This window comes from Aotus nancymaae, unplaced genomic scaffold (genome assembly GCF_030222135.1).
Source record: "Aotus nancymaae isolate 86718 unplaced genomic scaffold, 86718_ANA_hifiasm-v0.15.2.pri h1tg000108l, whole genome shotgun sequence".
NCBI lineage: Eukaryota > Metazoa > Chordata > Mammalia > Primates > Aotidae > Aotus > Aotus nancymaae.
The window spans coordinates 5,630,287-5,656,047 of NW_026988523.1; the positions used below are offsets into that span (position 1 = coordinate 5,630,287).

A 25,761-nucleotide genomic window follows, 5' to 3' on the forward strand; every position below is an offset into this window, starting at 1 on the left:
GTTCGATCTAACGCCCACAGTCACACAAGTGCTTTAATTACGTACTGGAAGGGTATCCTCTTGCTCCTACCCATGTCTTAATACCGCACAGAGGAGATGTGCTGCTGTGTTCTGTACTCCCCTAATTTCTAAGGTGGAATCATCTCACCCAAAACTCTCCATCTCTCAGTGGGTACTGTCCTGACCAGCTGACCTATATGGCTTGCATTGTTGCCATGTTGGGAGTTACTGATAAAAAATAAAATTAAATTAATCAAGGTGAATTACTTACTTCTCTACATTAGATTTCTTTCATTCTGATGCTTTTCTTCCTCTCCTCTATTATCTTTATACTATATCCCTTTTCAGCAAACCGGAATGAATTACTCAACAAAATGTTATTTAAATATGAGACATCTTTTTGTTTATAAATTGTTTTCCTGAATTGCAACACATTTTCTTTTGAAAATGCTGTGGTAATTAATGACTCCCAAATCCAAGTGGGATATTGTTTCTTGCTGAAGTTACATGTTCATCACGGACCAGCTGAGGCTGTAGTCAATGTCACCTTCATTATGGGACCCAGGTTGATGGTGTGGCCTCTAACTAGGGTGCTACTGGGCTCATGGGAGAAGGAAGAGGGGCCTAGTGATCACATTCTATCTCTTAAAGTTTCTGCTTGTAAATGAAAAGAAGCTTTTGAAGCTTCCCCACTTAAATTCCCCTAAGAATTCTTTCCAGGGTTTATTTGACACAAAGAGAGATCATCCCTTTTGTAATGCTAGCTATAGGGAGAACTGGGCTTTGAACAGTATGTGACCCATCACCACTTGGGGTTGCTGCTGAAGACAAGTCAGGTACGCCCCTTTAGTGGCGCTTGCACACTGAAGCAGCATCGCCCTTGGCCGTCCAGACACCTCCATTTCTGTAGTGGCTGCGCTCAGTCTCTACGGATATGGCTTTAGCAGAAGGCTCTTTTGGTTAACATACACAGACACATCCAGAGGCACAAGCTCATCTATACTGAGGTCTGGTCAAAGAGCCAATATTCACCGTTCTTCCCTGTGAACCATTGTCATACAAGTGGCAACACAGTCTTTTTAGAGCTTCTCAAAATTCAACATCTTTTATATGTTTTTCCTATAAAAATACTAGCTTACTATAGCAGATAAAATGTAACTGTTGATGAAACAATTTTATTTTCTTCCTGGTCACACAGGAAGACTCCATTTTCCAGTCCTCCTTGCATCTAGGTAGAATCTGTGCTGAATTCTGCCTAGAGAGTATGGGCCCACATGCCTTAGCTTTCCCAGGCCTTGCTATAAACCCTTTCCTGTGAGATCTGCCATGAGCTCTTTACATGTTTGGAAATAAAGGATTCCAAAATTTGCATCACAAGTTGTGAACAGCATGAGTCTTAAATCACTACTTAGAGGAGAGCCATCCAGGAGAGTGGTTAACCTGCACTGGAGCTCATCTGCATGAGAAATTTTTATTTTGTGAGTTCCTGAGATTTGGGAATCTACTCGTTATTGTGACAGAGCCTATCCTTCTTTAACCAATGTACGTATTACTCAAGGCATTTTGCCCTCCCTCAATATCACTCAACTTTTCTGCATAACCAAGAGGAGCCTTCCAACTTGAACAGAAATAGTTTGCTTTAGGGGGCCTCGTTTAATGACTCCCAGTCATTAAAGAGGTTGGCAAGTTATGGAACCTCCGTCAGTCAGCTTGGCAAAGTTATGCTGTGGTAACTAATGACCCCCAAATCCAAGTGGGATATACACATTTATTTCCTGCTCAAGTTACATGTCCACCACTGACCTACCGAAGCTCTGGTCCATGCCATGTTCACTGTGGGTCCCAGGATGATGGCATGGCCTTTAACTGGGGTGTTGCTGGGCTTATGGGAGAGGGAAATAGAACCTAGTGATCACATGCTGTCTCTTAAAGCTTCTGTTTGTAAGTGAAAAAACATCACTTCTGCTTGCATGTAATGAGCCAAAGCACATCACATGGCTAAAGCTGATGTCATGGAGGATAATACATAATCCTCCTATAGGGAAGGACATCACAGAAAGGGGAACTGGAATATTTGGAAGAATAGTAAGCCATCTGTCACAACCTCAAAGGACACTCTTCTTACTTTCCGTCTTGAAAGTCACCTTTTGTTTTTATTTATTTATTTATATTTATTGAGACATAGTCTTGCTGCGTCACCCCGGCTGGAGAGGAGTAGCACAATCATGGCTCATTGTAGCCCTAATCTCCTGGGCTAATTTTTAAATTAAAATTTTAATTCACCTAGCTAATTTTTAAAGTTTTTCCTAGAGAGAAGGTCTCACTATGTTTCTCATGTTGGTGCTGAACTCCTGAGCTTAAGTGATTCTCCTGCTTCAGTCCCCATACTGGGATTACAGGTGGGAGCCACTGCACTCAGCCTATCTGGTTATTTTTAAAAGGTACAGATTAGGTTGCTGGTGAGACCTTGCTTAATTTAAATTCTTTGGAAATACATCCTTCCCTAGCACTGAGTCTGGAGATAAGCAAATATATTAATGGAAAGTCAAGAGTGTTAAAAACCCCTAAATTAGTGCTCCTCAAATAACATCGTGACAAAGGATGCTCAGTCACTCTCTGTTCCTTACGTTAGCCTCATGATATAACTTTCTTGGGCTGTATTAGTTTTCTATCATTGCTGTACTCTCAAATTTAGCAACTGAAAACAGCATCCATCTATTATCTGACCGTTCTGTAGCTTAGAGGTTCAGGCAGAGCACCTGAGACTGCTTTGAGTCTCACAAGGTTGAAATGAAAATGTCAGCCTCTAGGGATGAGCTGGCTTCTAGGCTTGCTCAAGATTTTGGCCACATTCAGTTCCATGCCATTGTAGGACTGAGTGATCTGTTGCCTTGTTAGCTGTTGGTCCAGAGTTGTTCTAGTTTCTGGAGCGCACTTGCATTCTCTGATGCACACCCCTAGCAACAGCAGTTGAAGTTCTTCTCATTCTTCTTCTCTCCATGACCTTCCCTTCTTCCTCACTGCTCCTCTGCCTACCTCCTCTGCCACATCTCTCTGACTTCTGTCTCAGTTTCTGCCTATGAGGCTTTTCTGTGATTACACTGGACTCACGCAGATAGTCCAAGATAACCCCCCTATTTTAAGGGCAGCTGATTAGTAACCCTAATACCATCTCTTCACAGCGGTACCTAGACTAATGCTTGATTGAATAGCCAGAGTGTGGAAATCTTGGTGAGACATCAAGTCCCACCTGGCCTTAGAAGTCTGCCTACCTTATTGGTTGTAGGTATATCTGTGTACCAGATAATTACTCAGAAAATTGCCTTAAACCCTCTCATATGGCAGTCAAGTCTGGTAAGTTCTCTGGTATAAAGATTCTCCCTAGAAAAGAAAATTTTATAAGCAAGGATGGTTCCCCTGACGAGATGTTGAAGACAGGGATAGAACTTTATACCTTTCTTCCCCAAGGACCTCCTAGAGTTCCCCATGTCCAGTAGACAGTCCGTGAATGTTTATTGCTGCTGCTGCTATTCTGGCTGCTGATGAACAGAATAGGCCCAGGTCACTTACGTTTCAAGCAGATTATGAAGGCCTGTGCCATGTGTAACAGAGTCTTTGTAAATAGCCTGTTGCACTTAGTTCACAGAAATGGCCACCACAAGATGGCTCAAAACCTTTTCCCATTCCGTCATTCAGCATCAGCTTTGCTAAGGAATAGGGTGAAGATATTTGCATGTTATTTATTGGCAGAAAGCCTGAAAGCATAATGTTTTCTGAAATTAATAACAAAAAATTTAGGTGCATTCTAGCGGGAAGACTCTTTTCTTCCCCACCCATATTTCTCTGAGCCCATATGAAAAGGAAGTTCCACTTATCCTTCCATCCTTTCTGGGAAGTTCCTGAGAGGGGATTTCTGTGTTTCTTTCTATCACTAGCATTCTCTAAGGGAGGAGGAGTAATTAACCTGATGGGTAAGAGTCTGTTATCTTCTAGGCTGAGTCCAGTGTCCTAGAAGGTATGGTTTGCTTTAAAAGCAGGAACAGACTTCACACTTTCTCTCCTGCACTGACCACAGCATGGAGCGGTAAGAACAGTGTACTCTCTGCTCTTCTTCTTTTTGTACAAGAGCTGCAGCTGGGTCAGGCTGGAGCGGATCTGGAGGTGCTTTACTCTCCTGGGCTTTCTTGGCCTCTCTGTACAACTGTTGATAAGCCTGTGGGGCAGCTAGCTGGGTAAAAACCCATGTCATCTTCTTGGCAGGCCATATGCTACCCAGCTCTGGGTTTAGGAAAGCCCTATTTTGGCCTCAACTATAAGCTGAGTGTTTTAGCTGGGAGCTCCGTACTACAGGAATTACTGAGTTTCCATTAATGTCTATTTACTCTTCTTTTAGCTCACTGTAGATTTACCCAGTAGTTAGTTACGACCCAGAGAGGAGTTGGGGGCGGTGATTAGACCCATCTTAATTCCAGCATTATAAATACTCCTGTAATCTTAGAGTCACAAGTAGGACATTTTTGGAGTATGGTACTAAATTCAGAATACATAGAGGAGAAAGATGACTAGATTTGATTACCATATTAGCTAGACAGTTAATAGTCTTAAAATTAAGATCATCTTCAAAATGACACAAAAATGATGAAAACCTCAAATCAAAGATGGTCAAAAATATATATTGTAATTAATTAAGAAAGAGGTAAAGAAAACCAGCCTCTTCTTTTCACTGTCATTATGCTATCCCTAGATAATCTCATCTAGTCTTTTTTAATTTTAATTTTTGTGGGCACGTAGTAAATATATATATTTATGGAGTACCTGAGAGTTTCTCACCTAGGCTTGTGGCTTACTACAGTCTACAGGCCGATTCCCAAATTTTTATCTCCGGTTCTGATCTCTCCTTAGAATTTCAAATTAATGTATCTGTCTGTTCATTGACATCTCCCCTGCAACGGCAAGCAGTCATTTTAAACTTACCGTGTCTAAAACGAAGCTGTTGATTTCCCAGCCTCTCTGCCCTCCCCACAAGCCTTCCTTCTTTTTCATTGCCCCTGCATATAATCTATCAGCAATTTTGCAGGATCTACCTTCCATATTTCTTCATTCTGTCTTGTTTATTCTTTCTTTCCTGCAACTAACCTAGTCCCTAGTTCAAACGACCTATTCTCTCTGCTTCTACCCTCATTTCTTCCAACCTAGTCTTGTCATAGTAGTATTCAGAAAACGTCAGTCCGATATTTTTATCCCCCGTTTAAAACCTTTCAGTGCCTTTCCACTTACATGGAGCAACGATTGCCAAACAAAGGCAGTTTTATCTCCAGGTAACATTTAGCAATGTCTAGAAACATTTTTGTTTGTCACCATGGAGTTTGGGGAAGGAGCAAGGTCTCCTACAGGCGTCCAGTGGGTAAAGGTCAAGAACGCCACCAAACAGCCTACAGTGCACAGTGTGGCCTCCAACACCAAAACATCTTTCAATCTAAAATGTCAATAGTGCTGAGGTTAAGGAACTCTGTTAGAAAATCCACGCTCCTTATTTTGGGCTATAAAGCCTTTTGGAATCTGTCCTGCCTAATTCTTAACCTCATCTTCTGTCACCTTTTTTTCTTTTTCTCTTCCTTCTTCGCAAAGGCCTTTCTTCCTTAGAACATGCCAAGCTGGTCTCTGTCTTTGGGCATTTCACTTTGCTGTCACATGTCCCTAATTTTTTTTAGTAGTAGTTTTCACCTTCAATAATTTTTGTTTGTTTGTTTACGTGTTGTATTAGTTTGCTGAGGTTGCCATAAAATACAACAAAAATAGTGGCTTAAACAACGGGACTTTGTTTTCCAGCTCTTCTGGATTCCAGAAGTCTGAGATCAAGATGTTGGCAGGATTGGTTTCTCCTAAGGCCTCTCTCCTTGACTTGCAGATGGTTGTCTTCTCCCTGTGTCTTCACACTGTCTTCCTGAGTTTGAATTTTCTCTTCTTATAGGGACATCAGAGATATTAGATTAGAGACCTGCTAGTAGCCTCATTTTAACTTAGTTACATCTATAAAACCTGTCTCCAAATATACCCACCTTTTGAGATATTGGGGATTAGGACTTCAACATATGAATTTGGTGGTGGTGGTTGGGGGGGTCACGATTCAGTCCAAGACTCATGTGTATTATTTATGTTTTCCCTGCTAAAATGTGAGTGCCAGACAGATAAGGTGGAGAAGACCTTATCTGTCTTGTCTGATGCTCTATCCAAAGCACTTAGATTGATAGCTGGTATAGAGTTAGTACTCAATAAGCTTTTGCTCAATAAATGAATAGACTTGACTAGTGAATTACGTGATTTGGTTGCTGGTAACATGTGAAAGCAAGGCAGAGAAAAAGTCCTGGATGTTTCCCGGGTTTGTAGTTTAGAAGATTGAAAGGCTAGTGGTATCCTTAAACATGATCGGCAACACAAGAAAAAATCAGGATGTGGGAAAAAGCTTTAGACATGCTGAGTGAGAAATACTTGGAATATGTTCAGGTGGAAAAATTAAGAAGACCTGTAGATACATGGCCTGGAATGGAATGAAGAGATCTTGGTCAAACACATAGATTCGGGGCTCATCAATTTATGGGGAGTAGTAAAATCTAGATAGCAGATGAGATTATTCAAAAAGAACACGCATAGGAAGAAGCCTAGTACAGAAGCAAGGAAAACACTAATGCTTAAAGGTTGAGTGGGGAAAGCAAAGTTTGCTTGAGAAGTGATAGGAGGCAGGAAGAAAGGAAGTGAGGAATCAGAATCAAAGGGGAAAAGATGTTGAATGGAATGATCACCTATGTCAAGGGATAAAGTATGTCTCAAAGACTGTTTCAAGGCATAACCTTTCCATGATTTACTCTTGGGAAAAAGTGGTCAATTTAGTGAGATAAACGCTGAAATTTACATACTTCTCTTGCAGAATCCCCTAAAACATTAGCATAATAATGTCTGTGACTGTACAGAAACACATACATTTTAATTTCCAAATTAAAGTTTCCAAAGCTCATGATTTGGGCACATATCTCTCCCTTTCCCCCCTACAGAACAACTATTAATAATAGTACAGAGAACTGGATCCCAAGGAAGACTCTTTGTGAAACAATGTTATCACATAAACAATTAGGTAAACATTGAGAGGATTCCTTTGCATTTGAAAATTAGGGGCCTCGTCTGAATGGTTTCCATAAAGTGGTGGGGCCTTAAGGGTGAATAGGGAGGGACAGAATTAAAGCAGTAGGCATTATCTGCTCCTTCTATAAGCTTGATCTCAAAGAAGAGGAAGATAGGGCAGTATCTTGGGTGGATGGTTGTGTAAGGTTATATAATTAGTTTTTAATGGAAAGGATATGACTAGGTTTATGGATAGTAGAGAGATTGAGGAATAGTAGCAAGAGGAGTTCAACAAACAGTAATCAACAGTAAAAAAGGTCTACAAGGAGAAGGGAGAAACTGAGATCAAGAGAAGTTTCTTCCCTTTTCTGGAGACTGGAGAAAATGAAAGGAGAGCCTGCAGTGGTAGATGTAGGTAGGGTAAGAGGTTGTGCAAGCCCGTGATAGGCTTCAGTTTCTCAGACAAGAACATGTGCTCAGAATTTGTCTTTGGTGCTGAAACAAAGGTGCCATCCCTTTCTTTCCCCTCCACCCAAAAAAGGTCACGTATGATATCGCTCATGTAAAAATCCTTTCTAAATGTCATGATTATTACGCTATGGTCAGGGCATCACCTCTTTTTTGTGCTACTATATAGGCATCATTGTTCTGACCTTTAATCCTGTAGTTTCCTTCAGGTCTCTGCTTCTGGAGCAGACTGATTTTGTGCGTTTCTGTTTCCTACTACCTTTTACAGAGTGGAGTGTTATAAACATTGTGGAATGATTAGTGAGTCACAGTTAGCATCCCAATCCTTCCTCAACTGAGAATTCAGTTCATTGCCTTATTGTAAATTGAAGAATCCTAGTACCAGGGTGTAGCTACACAATTCAGTTCTGTACACTTTCAGTGGTAAATCTTACTTAGAATTTTGTCCTGATCTTATTTCTCTACACTCAGTTTTCATGATTCATGCCCAGCTTAGCTGATTTTTATCTGATTGCTCTACCTGGTTGCCCCAAAGTGTGCTACCTTTGTATATAAAACACTTATTAGAGTGCAAGATACAAAGCAGGTTTAATAAATGGTAGTTGTCATTATTACCATTATAATGGGATTCAGCTTAACCAAGGAGAGCTACATTCCCAAAGTTGCAATTTTATATTTCTCGATTCTCTACATAGTCTTCTAGATCTTGCCCTTTCTGTGCACATTTTCTTTAATATTTTTCCCTTATGAACTCTGTAGTCCTTTTCATCCCACTGTTTTAATTGTTAACACCAAATCTTTCATTTGTATTTATTTATTTAATTTACTTAATATACATATTTATACTTCAACATTTTCCCTAGCCAGCATTTATCATCTTTCATTTTTCCATATTTCAGCCAAAATGTCATTCTTTTATTCATTTCTTCCCCAATTATCAGTTGCCAATAAGCCTGAAAGCCATCATTGTAAAATTTCCATGTACACAGCAATACTTCTTTGTTGGGCACTTACTATGTACTACGTACTATTCCTGGTATTGAAGACACAAGCACGGTAAATTAAAAAATAGTCACCATCTATATGGAGCTCATATTCTACTGAAAGAGTTAGACAATAAACAATTCAGAATTAGATAACTAATGAACTTGTAAACATTAGTTTCTTAGGTGGGTCACCAGACAGTCGAAAACTAACTTATAAAGAATGTGTGGCTTGGGTGGAAAATATTCCTGGAGCGAGGAAAGTATAGGCAAGCTCTATCTGAAATTCCAGACTAACGAAGTGAAGGAAGATTATTAGGTCATGTAGTACAAGAAACCTATCAGGATCTCCAATGGAAAGACTTAAAGTGTGATTAACCAGGCAACGTGAGGATGATGGTGGGTAGTTATTAGAGTTATGACCATTTTGGTGAATTCCATCACTATTGCCTGAAAGCAGCCTTGCTTAAGAGTTGTTGCTGATAACCCGCTAGGGATCAGAGTTCGTTTTGTTGGGATATCAGTAGAAGTGGAAGGCATTTGTAAAACATACTTTAGGCCGGGTGCGGTGGCTCACGCCTGTAATCCCAGCACTTTGGGAGGCCGAGGCGGGTGGATCACGAGGTCAAGAGATCGAGACCATCCTGGTCAACATGGTGAAACCCCGTCACTACTAATACAAAAAATTAGCTGGGCACGGTGGTGCGTGCCTGTAATCCCAGCTACTCAGGAGGCTGAGGCAGGAGAATTGCCTGAACCCAGGAGGCGGAGGTTGCGGTGAGCCGAGATCGCGCCATTGCAGTCCAGCCTGGGTAACATGAGCGAAACTCCATCTGAAAAAAAAAACATACTTTATGACTTGGATCTTCTTTTAGATTTTTAAACAGACAGGCATTTCTCATTTTGCAGATGAAGGTAGCTCACTCCCTAATGGATTTCAGAACCTCACCCTATTTCAGTAGAAAAAGTCTATTGGAAAAATTATTACTTCAGTTATGAAGATGCTGAGCTTTTGGTGTTTATGGAATCTTTAGTAAGAAATAGCCACTTAGCACTTTGATATGTAGACCTAGAGTTTCAGAGGGGATTGGGAGTTTCAGAGGGGAATCTTGGTTGGAGAAAGAATATTTGGTATCGTCTTACCCAATGGGAATGAATGAGATTGCCCAGAAAAGGTGTGCTGCATTTTACAATGTTTAGAGTAGATTCCAGGTAGGGAAAGAAGTGACAGTGGAAAGGGGCTAACTGTGAGAAAGTTGAGAGGGTCATTGGATTACCGATCTGGTTAAGATAAAGAGTCGGCATAAGGAGAATAACTGAGTAAGAGAAATTGAAGAGTGAAAAGTAAAGTTTGTATTCAGAGAGGGGGTGACTGAATTTAATCTTGTAAATCTGGAATTATTCTGGGTAAAACAGTTTTGGGCATGCCTGGGGATGAGAAAGTGAGGAGAGGTCCTGTGGAAAGGATTGTTAGGGAGGGCACAAAAGAGTGGAATCATGGAGCAGTGATCGCCATGAAGGTACAAAGAGATTAAGCCAGGGATGGGCTTAGGTGTCGGAAGGCAAGTGAGGTTACCAGAAATGTGAGGTAGGATGAGCTACGGAATTGAGAAGACAACTGGCCGCAGCTATCCTCTGGAGAGAAGACTGGCGAGAGGCACTTAGGTTCTTCTAGAGCCAGTCATAGCCTGGACGGAATTTTGGTTGTTGAGGATGTGGCAATGCAGATATCTGTGGGTCTTCACTGCATTGGTTCCGGGGTCAAAGTTGTTGGTGTTAGACTTTGTACTAGGGCTGCTGCATGGACTCCAGGAGCTGTACACAGTGCAATTTAAAGGAATCCATATTATCTGTTATCCTTAAGCCCCTTCAAGTGTGTCATCTCATGGGTTTTTTTACAAGCTCAGACTGGGGTTGGGAAGCAGGGCTATATCCATTTCTAGATGCCCTGTGGAGGGAATGGAGATAAGGAGTTGAAAATGGAGAATGAGAACTATTTGGTGCATCTTGCTTTGAGTTGGAGGATTGAATCAATGCTAGGGATGAAGTCAGAGCCAGGTAAGGGACCAGAAGTCACTTCCAAAATTACTAAAACAAGGAGGTAAAATTAGAGGAGTAGAAGATCACATGTATCCCAGATATACGATAGAATGGCTAGATATGAAGTGGGTGAGAAACAAGGTCTAGTTATTAGGGTGAAAGTCAAGGTGGGGTTTGGTTATATGGCATATAGCATAGGGTTGGCTTGGTATTAACAGTATGCCATCTTTTTTGCAGAAGGCATACAATTAAAAAACAAAACAAAACATGGCTACATTGGACCAATTAACTCTTGGCACCTTGTGACCAGTAAGATGACCTTGAATAGTCTGTTAAAATCTATGGCACTCTGTCTTCTCATCTGTAAAAATTAAGCTATTGGCTCAGGTGATCTCTGAAGTTTCCAATAGCTCTGTGATACTACATCATTTATTTTGCCTTATTCAGGTTCCATCTATCCTCCAACAACCCCCAGGATCCGCTCTAGGGCCCCAGATTGCACTGACGAGGTCCACTGCCTTCCTACTTTCTTCCTCACATTGTGGTTGAAGTCACTGCAGACATTTGGGGAGAAATAATACATATCCTTCTGGAAAGTGAATGACCTAATTTCTCTAGAACAGAATGTGACTGTATTGTTTACATTTTGTTTTATTTTTGTTACCAGGCAATCAGTATCAAGCCTTTTGGAATGATATATGCCAGCTGGGTTTTGTGCCTCATCACACTGGCAGAGAGAAGAGTATGAAGCCTGCTTGGAGAAGCGGAGGAAGCTGAAAAGGAGGCAAAGAGTGAGGACAGAGAGACAAGATGGAAGTGGGGAAGGAAAACAAGGATGAGAGAATGCCAGGTGGTGCTGAGAAGGAAAGGAGAGACTTTTCTGCTTGTAGAGGGCACACGATGGCAGAATCCACCTCTGCAGGGGCATCTGGCTCCAGAAATAATAGGCCGCGTGGCACCCACTCCTTCAAAACGGTGAGCTGCATAAACAATCTTATTTATCTAATGTGGATATTTCATGCCCAGCAGATGTGTTCCGCAGCATTTCTTGTTGAGAGTCAACCTCATCAAAGTGATTTGAGAGGAATCAAAGTGATTTGAGAGGAGGGCATTACTTACGTGACAGCTATCTGCTCTTATTTGAGACTCTAAGATGGGAGAATTCAGATTAGGTATTGCCAGTTGCATTCTTTGTATCTCTTTTGAAATATGAGAGTTGACTCAGACTGTGGAAACTATTTTCTTCTTATTTCTTTATTACCACATATTTAACATGTGTCAACAAGTTGACTCCTAATTGGCTGGCTGAAGTACAGAAACAGTATCCTATGGGAAGGGGAAGCAAAGCCATAAAGAAACTTAAACATTTCTTGATGCCATTATGGCTCTCAATGGCTGTCTTATACTAATGGAGATTTCTCTACATCACACACACACACACACACACACACACACACACACAGACTTAGCACTTTATATTATAAAGTGGCAAAAACCACAATTACTTTTGCACCAACCTGATAGTAACTCACTACATGTAAGGAGATTATGGAGATGCAACCTTCTTTTCCCCTTACCTTACTGGCTTCTTCCTAATAAGCTGAATCTGGGTGTGAGGGTACTCAGAGAGAGGCAAGGTTGACTTTAATTTTCCATTTGAAGGGTATCTGTATTTGAAAGAGGACAATTCGGATGCTGGCTTTACCCATGTAGCAACAAATAACTTTTACTGTTACTTTTATGGGCTTCAGAGAGGCTACATAATCTTCTCAGAAGTCCCTGCTGACTGTGATTTTTAAAGGAATGTTATTTTGCAAGTAAAGTGACTGAGAAGTAACTATAATCTTCAGGGGTAGAGAATCAGAAAAGATGTGAGGTTGGTATGATAGACTTGGGAAGATAAAATAAGCCAGTGAAGATCTTATAGTTTTAGAGCTGAACTCAGGTTGGATCTTTTATCTGATAACATTTTAAATATTCAGTGTTATTCTCTATCATTACAAACAGCCAGAAGATAATTTTGTTTTCACAAGGAAGTGATTAAAGAAGGAAGAATTCAGGGTAAAATTTACAAGAAATGATTCTCAGGATTGGCTACTTGACAGCTATCAAAATAGGCTTCAGAAAGCTTAACTGTTGTATACCCATCAAAGAGTGAGAGGAATTAATGAATTCTAGTTGAATTCAGTATGTTCTACAAACCTAGGAAGATCTAAATTTCATGTTGCATGAATATTTTTTAGTTTAAGAATTGGTACCAGTTACCTCGTGATTGGTACACTGGATTAAGAATTACAAGATCTGAAATTGGGATAAAGAATGCAAGAAAGTTGTGTATCTGGAGCTATGACAAAGAAAGTTTTTAAAACAATTGCTTATTATCTTTAATTCAAGGTAATTACCATTACTGTTCTCCAACCTAAAAAAATCACTTCTGCTATTTTGCTTCCTCTTCTACCCCTTTTCTTCCTTTTCTTGTACTCACATTTAACATGTTTCTGTGACAACTTTAGTAGTTAATCTGCTTATGCCATTCTGGACACAAAGGGATCGTGTCCCCATGTGTGGGAATCAGTCCCAGTGAAGGGAGAATGAAATTAAATTACAATCTCAAGTCCTCAGAAGAGGTCCCGGAAGAGTTCAGCTCCTGGTTAAAATCCATGTGTGAATTTTCAGGCCTAACCATAGGCAATTACAATGGTGTTACCTGGCAGGCCTCATGGGGAAAGCTGCCTTCCCCATACCAGACTTTCCAGCCAATGCACTGCAGCCTCGGGAGGGAGGGGCAGTCAAGGACTCAGGTCCCCCAGCCAATCATGTTCTTTCATATGTTTACCTTCCTAACCCAAGAACCTTCATTCCTAGGTCTCTGACACCTTAGACAGAGTTCTTCTTCAGGTTCCTCTGCTGAAACCTTCTTATGCAGGAGGAGGGAAAAATCTTGAAGACACTTTTCTGCATTTTGACTCAATGCTCAGGATTTTTCCCATTCCTAGCCTTTCTCTTCTTCCATCCACAGCACTCTTCCCTTGTCTGTGATGACCCATCTGACTCTTAACCGGCATGCCTTTCCGTGGGGAAAAGCGAAGACGGAGAGTCAGTGCCTCCACCAGTTAGCCTCTTGCTTACACCGTTGCAGCATGTGATTAAAAGCTGAATCCTGTCATTTTTGACGGTTGTTTTAATAGGCTGCTCTGATACCTGGTACTCAGCTCTCTCTCTGTCTCTGTCTCTCTCAGCTCAGCTGAGTTCCTGACAGCCCCAGCTTTGCCTCTTACTGGTTATGTGACCTTAGGCAAATCATTTAACGTTTCTGAGCGTCATTTTATCACTTGTAAATTTAAGACAATAATACTCCATGGAGTTCTTATGAGGATTATATGAGGTGCTTGTGAAAAATACCTTACCCGGTAGATTGCGACTCAGTTCTTAATCAGAAACAGAAACAGCAACAGTGGTCACTTATCTAAGGGCCTCTAAGGAGAACTTGCACTTACATATTTTCCTACAATGCCTTGGATTACATCATATGGCAAAGTCCTTTTATGTGTAAATGGCAGCTGTGAGTGTAATCACTTTTTAGCGTCTGTTTACTTTCTTTTTTTTTGGAACGGAGTTTCACTCTGGTTGACCAGGCTGGAGTGCAATGACGCAATCTCACAATCTCGGCTCACTGCAAGCCCCGCCTCCCAGGTTCAAGTGCTTCTCCTGCCTGAGCCTTCGGAGTAGCTGGGATTACAGGCATGTGCCACCATGACTGCCTAATTTTTCTGTATTTTTAGTAGAGATGGGGTTTCACCATGTTGGCCTGGCTGGTCTCGAACTCCGAACCTCAAGTGATCCGCCCGCCTCGGCCTCCCAGAGTGCTGGGATTACAGGTGTGAGCCACCACGCCCCACCTTTTTTTTTTTTTTTTTTTAAATTAACATTCGCACCACAAAAAGCAATACTACGTATATAGGGTAAGAGATTAAATATAAACACAGCAAGTCCCACCCCAGTCCTATTTCTCCAACGCTGAATGGCCAAATGGAATCTTGAAGAGAACACCTGGACGACAGAGGACTTATCAGTGACATCTCCGGTCTGGACTTCTGCTGCATCTTCGGCCACCTCTCCTCTTGCCTTTTGGTAAACCCCGAGCAAAACAGCAGTCAATGCTCAACGGCCATCCCATCAAATCCTGGCCATTGATGCCTCCACAGCAGCCTGGACCCCCTTGTGTATGTCACACTCCACTAGAGTGTACCCCTTCAGATATCCTGTTTGCCTTTTACTTTTATCCTGTTTACTTTCTTTGTTACCATTTTCTGGTTAATTCTGGAAGGAATTTTTTTTTTTTTTTTTGTCTTCCTGGCAGCACTTTTCTTTTATTTTGATGCTTTTTGTCAGATACATTTCCCCCTGCTGACGTTCATGTTGTATGGCGCATATGTTAACGTGGCAATGAGATACTGCGGTAAGATTACAGCTTCACAAGGGGTTACATAAATGATGGTCTCCAAACAGAAACCGGTGTAACTGCCAGAAGGGAAACCTTCAAGATTCTCAACTTCATTTTCAGTTATGTTATTAGAATAAATCTATTTTCTAATGGCAGAAGGAACTTCGGCTAAGGATCTGTAGGTGATGTGGGATAACACTCAGCTACTCACAGATCTAAACAAGACAGTGTTTCTCAAGATTCTAACTTATCTGTGAAAGGTACTAGAAATGACTAAATTTGGTGCCCCATATCATCCCTTACGATCTCAGATGTCAGGGAAAAGCCCAAGATTAGAAACTCAGATTGTGTCTGTCAGGCAGAAGCTCTAGTATGAGCTCATAGGTATCTAGAAAACTTTGCCCAAACTGGGACAGAGAATGCTACTTTCCTTAAAGCCAAATATCATAACGAGGCTTTTTGCTAAGTTTATTCTTAGATTTATTCCATTTTGAGTTTATTTTCAAGTGGTATGGCACTTGAGGTTGGCGCTAAGTAGCTCTTAATAATTCTCTGATCTTGATGTTGGCTTACCTAACCATACAGAGATAGAGTCTGAGAATGGGGAGATCTCAGTGCATGGGTCAGAAAATTGGCTATTTCCATCACATGTGAGACATTTAGATTCTGAGGGAAGAAGTGAACTTTTTCCAGTTCTGGCAAAGTTTTATTTAGACTAATGAGCTCATGCTAGAGAATCTTTTGTGACAAATATGAGCACCGTCTGGGTTCCTGACATTAGCCTTGTTCCTCATCTCTGAGATCAACCGTCAAAACAAGCTAGTGCTACTCAGAAGTGTGTGTGTGTGTGTGTGTGTGTGTGTGTGTGTCCCCGGGAAGGGGGAGTAGGGTTCCTGACACGTGTTCTGAATGGTTTCTTGTAAGATCCCCCGGAGAGCTCAGCCCCAGTTGCCCACACTGATAACCTGCTTGTTAACACATCCCTTACTGGCTTTTCTCCTTTCCTTGTTTCATTTCTCCTACTTTCTCACTTGTGTTTCTTAGATCGCCTCCCAAAATAAACTACTTGTACCCAAGTGCTTGTTTCAGTGTCTGCGTTTGGGTAACTCTAAGACAGAACCATTAAAAAAAAACCCTTGAAGGATGAAAATCTAACACAAAGATGTGTTGATACTACATGTACAATCCACATTTTGGTAAGATGAAAAATAATAAGTAAGCCACAAACCAAATAAACAAATTCTACATGGTTGTCAAAACACACACACACACACACACACACACACACACACTCAGATTGGTCTAAACAAGTGGAAGATAAGTTGAATAAAAGCAAACAACTTGATGAGACACAAAGTCAGAAAATAGAAAATTTTCTTCATATCATAAACAAAATGAAGATGACAAATTAGAAGATGTGCACCAGAGTCAAAAATGACTAAGGAAAAGAAATAAAACGCACTGGAGTCTGGGGAGATTTACTGCAGGCAGTATATACTGTGACCAGAATGAGCTAACACAATTAGAGTTGTATAGTGACATACCACGTGTAATGGTATGTATAACGATATAATGTATGTGCTTTGTAAACCATAAACTAAAATTCATACTCAAGGTATTATTGTCAATAGCTTGCCTAAAAGTATGTCTGCAAATGAAGTGGATGGCTGTGGAGGAAAAACACTGCATTAAGATTTTTATCTTAGTTTTCCTGAACTTTTTTACATTTGAGAAATCAACTAATTTCTCTGTGTGTGTGTTTCCCTGCCCTTAACTCATAAAACCAATATGAACTCAAATTTGAAAATGGATATGAAAAGACCAAAAAATATAAAATTATGTGCAAATGTTAGAGTTTATTATTTTAAAAGATGTGGGATATGATAGTTAATGTTTACTACTCTCAACTTCTTTTGGGCCTTAAGGATGTGGTGCATACCACAAGTATCTTACCAAACTTTCAAAAGCTACACATACCTTAGTTTATTCATTCACTTATAATTTGTATGCAATTAAATGTCTTTTTTGAAGAGGCTGATGTCAGATTCCCTTTTCTTACAGTGAGCTGCAAATGCAAGCATTTTTCCATCTCAAGATAGCTTCATAAACCAATAGCTTGTACTCCTGAAAATCTGACAAAGTTTTTAGTTAGCCCAAGAGCTCTGAGGAAGGTGTACTGATGATGGCATCTATTTCTCCTAGATTCTTCTAGAAGATCTTCGATTGTAAATTCCTATAATATGCCCAGAATTGTGAAATGTATAATAGACGATGCAATAGAATTATGAAGGAGTTTCTTCCCTCAAGGGACTTACAGTCTAGCTGAGAGTAGGGTGCAAAAGTACATCTGTGCAATTCATAGAAACTAATACAAGTCAGTAGTAATTTAGGCACCTATCGAGAATCTTTTATGGGCATACTGTATGTGTTTTGGAGGAAAAACAATCCAATCGGTCTTTGAATACTACATGATAGTAATTCTGTCAATTCCGGGGGCCAGAACTGGTCATACTATTCAGTGGTATCCTTTCAAATTATTTTACCAATCATCTGGTTGAGTGAGAGGTGAATGTCACAAATAATTCCCCTTCTTCATTCTTCTTTTTCCTCCACACCCCAGTGAGGAAAAAACCCCTTCTATCTCTAAAATTCTCATGAAAAACCAGCGAAACAGTCCAGTGATATTGCTAAGATTAGTAACCCAACCTCTGCTTGACCGGTACATTTCTAAACCACATATGTCAAGGTCAATTTTGCATATAGGTCAGTGTGTGGTTTCCTGCACTGTGGCCATTCTGGGGAGAGAAAGCAGGACTGTTTTCTCATGAAGAAACGTGCTCACTGAAGAAAAAACACTGGGTAGATGATGGCATGAGAAGACACAGGAAAACCTGAAGGTCATCTTATTCATTCAAAAGTCCTTCCATTTGGTCACTGTCCCTCCCAGGCCATGGCTCTTGTTTTGAGTGAGCTGTTCCTTTTCTAGATGAACAGGCCCCAGGCCAGAGGAAGGGTGGTGTGACAAGGTGGGGTAAGTGAGGAGACAGTGGTCATCCTGTGTGGGCTGAATGCACATTTCCTAGTGGTTCTTATATTAATAGGGTCAAGGATTGCTGCTAAGACACCCTTGAGGACTGAGGGAGCAGGAAAGAGATCTTCAAGGGATATCTTCATGGGCTGGTAGAGGAACTTTGGAGAGGAGGGTGGGAGATAAGGCCATGGTGACTGCTAAGGGGAGGATTGTTGATTGTCAGTCCCTGTGTGGTGGATCCTGGGAAATGGCATAGGAGTAGTCTCATATCAGAGTATCATACCCCTTAGTCAATTTAAGAGAAGGGCTGATTTTAAAGAAAGTACCTGGTATTTTTTTTTTTTTTCATACAACTTTATGCTAAGAAGAGAACTTTCATTATACACTGTTAGGTAATCTCTCCCACACAGAAGCAGTGTAAGGTAATGGTTAAACGTTTGGGGTCGTGAGCTAGATAGCATGATTTAATACACTATTTCCACCACTTACTAGCTATGCAACCTTGGGAAATTTACTTAAACTCTCTGTGCCTCAGTTTCCTCATACATATAATGGAAATAATAGAAGAATCTATCTCACAAAGTATTGCAAAGATTAAGTGAGTTAAAAGATGCAAAATGTTTGACACATAGTAAGCACTCAGCAGTTGTTTCCCATGGAAATTACGTGCAGCCTGACCCCCAGCCCAGGCTGCATAGCCCAGCAATGCAACACATGGATTTTATACTTAGATTAGATCTAAGGTCAGCCCACTTGTGTCTTTTGCTGGCTATGTGACCTAGGTCAAGTTATTTTTATTTTGTTTTAAATTTATTTATTTTCCCAGCTTCTGGTAACTGTCCTTCTACTCTCTGTCTCCATGAGTTCAATTGTTTTGGTTTTTAGCTCCCACAAATAAGTTAGAACACGTAATGCTTGTCTTTCTATGCCTGGCTCGTTTCACTTAGTATAATGAGCTGCAGTTCCATCCACATTGTTGCAAATGACAGGATCTCATTCTTTTTTTTGTGGCTAAATAGTACTATATTGTGTATAAGTACCACATTTTAATCCATTCATCTGTTGATGGACACTTAGGTTGCTTCCAAAATTTTGCCTATTGTGAACAGTGCCACAACAAACATGGGAATGCAGATATCTTTTCAGTATACTGACTTCCTTTATTTTGGGTATATACCCAGCTGTGGGATTGTTGGATGATATGCTAGTTCTATTTTTAGTTTCTGAGGAACTTCTAAACTGTTCTCCATAGTGGTTGTACTAATTTACATTCCCACCAACAGTGTAGGAAGCTTCCCTTTTCTCCACATCTTCATCAGCATTTGTAATTGCCTGTCTTTGGATATAAAGCATTTTAACATGGGGTGAGATGATATCTCATTGTAGTTTTGATTTGCACTTCTCTAATAATCCGTGATGTTGAGTAGCTTTCCATATGCCTCTTTGACATTTGTATGTTTTCTTTTAGAAATATCCTTTCAGTGCTGGTTTCAGCAGCACATATACTAAAATTGGAACGATACAGAGAAGATTAACGTGGCCCCTGCGCAAGGATGACATACAAATTCGTGAAGTGTTCCATATTTTTAAAAATATAATTTTCTAAGATCTTGTACCAGGCTTGTTATTTCTTAAGCAAATTCCAGCAAATTCAGGACTTTTGTATAAATTCCTCTAAAAACTCAAAAAGAAAAGAAAAGAAAAGAAAAGAAATGTCCTTTCAAATCTTTTGACTGTTTTAAAATCAGATTATTAAATTTTTTTTCCTGTAGAGTTGTTTGAGCTCCTTATATATTCTGATTATAAATCAGATGGGTAGTTTGCAAATATCTTCTATTCTGTGGGTTGTCTCTTCACTTTGTTTATTGTTTTCTTTGCTGTACAGAGCTTTTTAACTTGATGTGATCCCATTTGTCCATGTTTGCTTTGGTTGCCTATGCTGTGGGATATTACTCAAGATATTTCCGCCCATACCAATGTCCTGGAGAGTTTCTCCAGTGTTTTCTTGTAGTAGTTTCATAGTTTGAGTTCTTCTATTAAATCTATTTTATTAAATCTAAATCAAAATCTTTAATCTATTTTGATCTGATTTTTGTACATGGCAAGAGATATGGGTCAAGTTTCATTATTTTTCACATGGATATTTAATTTTCCCAGCACCTTTTATTGAAGAGACTATCTTTTCTTCAGTGTATATTCTTGGCATATTTGTCAAAAATGAGTTTACTGTAGGTGTGTGGATTTGTTTTTGAGTTCTCTATTCTGTTCCATTGGTCTATATATCTGTTTTAATGCCATTACCATGCTGTTATTATTACTATAGCTCTGTAATATAATTTGAAATCAGATAATGTGATTCCTTCAATTTTGTTCCTTTTGCTTAGGATGGTTTCGGTTTTTCTGGGTCTTTTGTGGTTCCATATAAATTTTAGGAATTTTTTCTATTTCTGTGAAGAATGTCATTGGTGTTTTGATAGAGTTTGCAGTGAATCTGTAGATTACTTTGGATAGTTTGGACATTTTAACAATATTGATTCTTCCAATCCATGAAAGTAGAATATCTTTCTATAGTCCTCTTCAATTAGCTCACTAATTCTTTCTTCTGCTTGGTCAATTCTGCATTAAAAATCTCTGATGCATTCTTTAGTATTCCAATTGCATTTTTTAGCTCCAGAATTTCTGCTTGATTCTTTCAAATTATTTCAATCTCTTTGTTTAATTTATCTGATATAATTCTGAATTCCTTTTCTGTATTACCTTAAATTTCTTTGAGTTTCTTCAACACAGCTATTTTGAATTCTTTTTCCGAAAGGTTACATATCTCTATTTTTCCAGGATTAGTCCCTGGTATCTTAATTAGTTCATTTGGTTAGGTCATGTCTTCCTGGATTGTGTTGGTGCTTGCAGATGTTCTTCATCATCTGGATATTGAAGAGTTAGGTATTTATTGTAGTCTTCTCAGTCTGGGCTTGTTTCTACCTGTGCTTCATGGGAAGTATTTTCATACATTCAGAAAAACTTGGATGTTGTAATCTAAGCTGCATCTGCTTTAGGGAGCATGCCAAGCCCAGTAATGCTGTGTTTCTTGCAGACTCATAGAGGTACCTCCTTGATGGTCTTGGATAAAATCTGGAAGAATTCTCTGGATTACTAGGCATAGACTTTTGTTCTCTACTTTCTCCCAAATAAAAAAAGTCTTTCTGTTCTGAGCTATCTGGAGCTGGAATGGACTAACACAAGCAACTCTGTGGCCACCACCACCAGGACTGCACTGGGTCAGACATGAAGCCAGCACAGCACTGGGTCTCACCCAAAACCTGTTGTAACTACTCTATGGCTATGTCTTATGTTCACTCAAGGCCCTGTGGCTCTGCAATCAGCAGGTGGCAAAGCCAGCCAGGTCTGTGTTCTTCTCTTCAGGGTGGCAAGTTTCCCCAGGCCCCAGGTAGGTCCAGAGGTGCCATTTGGGATTCAGGAACTACAGTTAAAAATCTTAGAAGTCTACTTGGTGTTCTATTGTACCATCACTGAGCAGCCACTCAGACCATAAGATACAGTCTTCTACTCTTTCCTCACCTTTCCAGAGGCAAAGAAGCCTCACCCCATAGGCACTGCCACCAGAAACACATGAGGAATACTGCCTGACTACTGTCGATGTTCCCTTATGGCCTGAGGGCTCTTCATTTAGCTTGCAATGAGTTCTAACTGGTCTGAGACTCACCCTTCAGGGAAGTGGGCTACCCTCTGGCTCAGGGAAGGTCCAGAAATTCCATCAAAAAGCCAAGTCCCAGAAGAGGGGACTCCAAGAGCCCACTTGGTGCTGTAAACACCTATGGCTGAGCTGGTACATAAGGTAAAAGACAAAGTCCTCTTTATTTTTCTCAAGTGGAAGGAATCTTACTCCATAACCACCACAGCTGGAAATGTGCAGAGTCTCACCCAACACCACTAAGTCTCCAAGTCTCATCCAAGGCCCTCAATGTAGTACCTGCGTATCATTTCATTGAAACCTCAGCAACATCTGTTATTCTTTGACTTTTTAATAGTAGCAGTTCTGACTGGTATGAGATGATATCTCATTGTGGTTTTGATTTTCATTTCTCTAATGGTATGGAACATTTTTTAAATATGCTTGTTGGTTGCATTGCATGTGTCTTCTTTAGAAAATGTCTGTTCGTGTCCTTTGCCCACTTTTTAATAAGATTTTTTGGTTTTTGCATGTAAATCTAAGTTCCTTATAGATGCTATGTATCAGACCTTTGTCAGATGCATAGTTTCCAAATATTTTCTTCCATTCTGTAGGTGTCCCTTTACTCCGCTGATAGTTTCTTTTGCTATGCGGAAGCTCTTTGCTTTAATTAGATCTCATCTGTCAATTTTTGCTGTTGTTACAATCACTTGTGGCATCTTTGTTATGAAATCTTTGTCCATTCGTATGTCCAGAATGGTATTTCCAAGGTTATCTTCCAGCGTTTTTATAGTTTTGGGTTTGCCATTTAAGTCTTTAATCCATCTCGAGTTGATTTTTGTATATGGTGTAAAGAGGTGGTCCAGTTTCAATTGTATGCATATGGCTAGCCAGTTAATCCCAGCACCATTACTTGAAACAGTAGTCCTTTCTTCATGGCTTATTTGTTGTCAGTTTTGTCAAAGATCATATGGTTATAGGTGTGTGGCCTTATTTCTTGGTTCTCTATTCTATTCCATTGTTCTATGTGTCTGTTTTTGTACCTAAATCATGTTGTTTTGGTTACTGTGGCTATGTAGTATAGTTTGAAGTTGGGTAACATGCTGTCTCTAGCTTTGTTCTTTTTGTTTAGGATTTATTTAGTCATTCAAGCTCTTTTTTTGTTCCATTTGAATTTTAAAATAGTTTTTCTAGTTCTGTGAAGAATGTCATTGATCATTTGATGAGAATAGCATTGAATCTATAAATCGCTCTGGGCAGTATGGCCACTTAACAATATTGATTCTTCCAATCCATGAGCACAGAATGTTTTTCCATTTGTTTGTGTCATCTCTGATTTCTTTGAATTGTTTGTACATTTTCATTGTAGAAATATTTCACCTTCGTGATTAGCTGTTTTCCTAAGCATTTTATTCTTTTTGTGACAATTGAGAATGGAATCGTATTCCTGATCTGGCTCTCAGCTTGGATGTTGTTGATGTACAGAAATGCTACTGATTTGCTATTGATTTTGTATCCTGTAAACTTGCTGAAGTTGTTTATCAGCTCAAGTGGCTTTTGGCAGAGACTGTGCGATTTTCTAAATATAGCAACATGTCACCTGAAAACAGGGGTAGTTTAATTTCCCCTTTTCCTATTTGAATACCCTTTTTTTCTTTCTCTTGCCTGATTGTTCTGGCCAGGACTTCCAATACTATACTGAATGGGAGTGGTGAGAGAAGGCACCCTTGTTTGTGCTGGTTTTTAAGGGGAGGGCTTCCAGCTTTTGTCCATTCTGTATGATGTCTGTTGGCTGTGAGTTTGTCATATATGGCTCTTATTATTTTGAGGTACATTCTTTCAATATCTAGTTTTTTCATGGTTTTTAACCTGCCAGTATATCGTATTTTATTGAAAGCCTTTTCTGCATCCATTGAGATAATTATGTGGTTCTTGTTTTTAGTTTTGTTTATGTAATGAATCACATTTATTAATTTGTGTGTGTTGAACCAACCTTGCATCCCAGGAATAAAGCTTACTTGATCATGATGGATTAGCTCTTTGATATGCACTGGATTCAGTTTGCTAGCATTTGGTTGAGGATTTTTGCATCAATGTTCATCAGGGATATTGGCCTGAAATTTTCTTTTTTTTGTTATGTCTCTGCTAGGTTTTGATATCAGAATGACACTGGCCTCAGAGAATAAGTTAGGGAGGAGTCCCTCCTCTCAAATTTTTGAAATAGTTTCGGTAGTAATGGCACCAGCTTCTTTTTATATCTGGTTGAATTGGCTGTGAATCAATCTGGTCTTGGTATGTAAACCAATCTTAATAGAATTACTTAAGGGATTTCTGGCTGACTGCCAGATTTTACTATGTAGCCACAGCATACAACATAATATATGTACATATACATTAAACACATCAAATCACATATATTATACACACACCCAAGGATCTTACAGCTTTCATCTCAGAATTTAGTCATGAGATAGTAATACAAGCTTACTTGTCTAGTAAAAAAAACTACTGGGACCAAATTATATTTCTAACAAAATTGGAACCTGTTTACATGGCTAGATTTTATTTGCCTCAGTAGGTAATCTAGTGAAGGCTGAGGACTGAAATTTTGAGTCAAGTAATTCTGAAGCAGTTTGATTTTTAAAAAACCTCTTTCACCACATGTTCCTCCTTTTACATTTTCAAATGAGTTTAGAGTTAAATTTTCAATGTTTACATTTTAGCTAGGACTGACTGAATTGTACAAGAAAAGCAAAATCTCCAAATGGCCTTGGACTTGTTTTGTTTCCTGGTTTGGTTTGTTTGACTAGTCAGTCAATTGTGGATAGAGGAGCATTTTAGCAGTTTTTAAATTTTCTTTTTGTCCCCTGTATGGCAGACACAATAAAAATTTTGTGCTGGACAAATATGCCTTATATTATATTATTGCTCTGAGTTCAGGATTATGACCTGTTTGGTCTGAAAGTCTCACCTTTATAAACATATTTATCTAATTATTTCCTTTTAGATGATTAATGTTTCAATTAGCTAGTTCATCCCTGAAGTGATTGTTGATGAAGAAAACCTAAATTTACCTTTCCAAATGGCACCTAGGTTGTTGGTTACCATGAAGCTGTTGCAATTTGTGAAATCATTAATTTGAAAACCCTTTAATGACTTAAAAAAAATCTTGGCTAGAATGACATAGACAGTAAGTTTTATCTCAACACCAGTATAAAAGTCAGCAGATTCAATGTAAGGCAGAAAAAAAAAGAGAGATAGAGAACTCAGTAGGCTCTGCGTGTTAACTCTATAATTGCAGAATTTTTAAAAGAGATTTTGAATAATGACCATCTGCATTCTGCGTTTTCCTTGACATAATTTGCCCATCAGCTTATAAATGTTCATGGAAACAGACCATAATATGTAGCTAGCTGGATTCCCAGAAAACCTGGCATGCCTTAATGTTTGAGAAACCCATTCTATGTCTTATTAATTTCTTAAGAGCAAAGAAAATCCTGTAAATTCTGTCAGAGAATGTTAGGAGTTTAGATGATAATGGTTACCATAGTGGCTTTTAATTAGCCATCTTGCATGTATCACTTAGAATGCTTATTTCGCTCTAGGAAGATTTTTGCAAGTAAGCAATGAAAAGAGACAAATTGTTTACAGACCAGATTAAATCAAACCAAGATAAAAGTGTTCACAAAAATTTAACTCGGGCATGCAGATAAAACAAAATATTGAATTAGACACATAGGCCAAAAGTGAATTCACCAGAAAAGATATGCCTCACAGGCAAAATGTGGAAACCAGAGTACTCTGTCTTTATACCAGGAAGGATTTACAAGATAAGACAAATTTTTATTTTTATTTATTTTTATCATTGCAGGAGGCATATAAGGTTCTTTATTAAGAGGTCCTTATAATCAAACTACATTTCAAATAATATCAAAAGCCTCTACCAAAAATAGGAAGGCTTGGCCTAAGAAAAGACTCAGCAGGGCAGAAA

The 25,761-nt window shown here is 39.4% G+C and overlaps 1 long non-coding RNA gene and 1 other non-coding gene across 2 annotated transcripts in view; both read left to right on the forward strand.

Moving 5' to 3' along the window:
* Positions 1-11,303: 11,303 nt before the first annotated feature.
* The window catches only part of LOC135272303 (uncharacterized), a 65,167-nt gene continuing 50,709 nt past the window's right edge, over positions 11,304-25,761 (forward strand). The window contains exon 1 of the long non-coding RNA XR_010340417.1: positions 11,304-11,582. This is a non-coding gene — a long non-coding RNA (uncharacterized LOC135272303). The remainder of the gene's footprint in view (positions 11,583-25,761) is intronic.
* On the forward strand, positions 19,564-19,670 carry LOC135272332 (U6 spliceosomal RNA). The gene has a single exon (XR_010340493.1). It is a non-coding gene; the product is annotated as a U6 spliceosomal RNA (small nuclear RNA).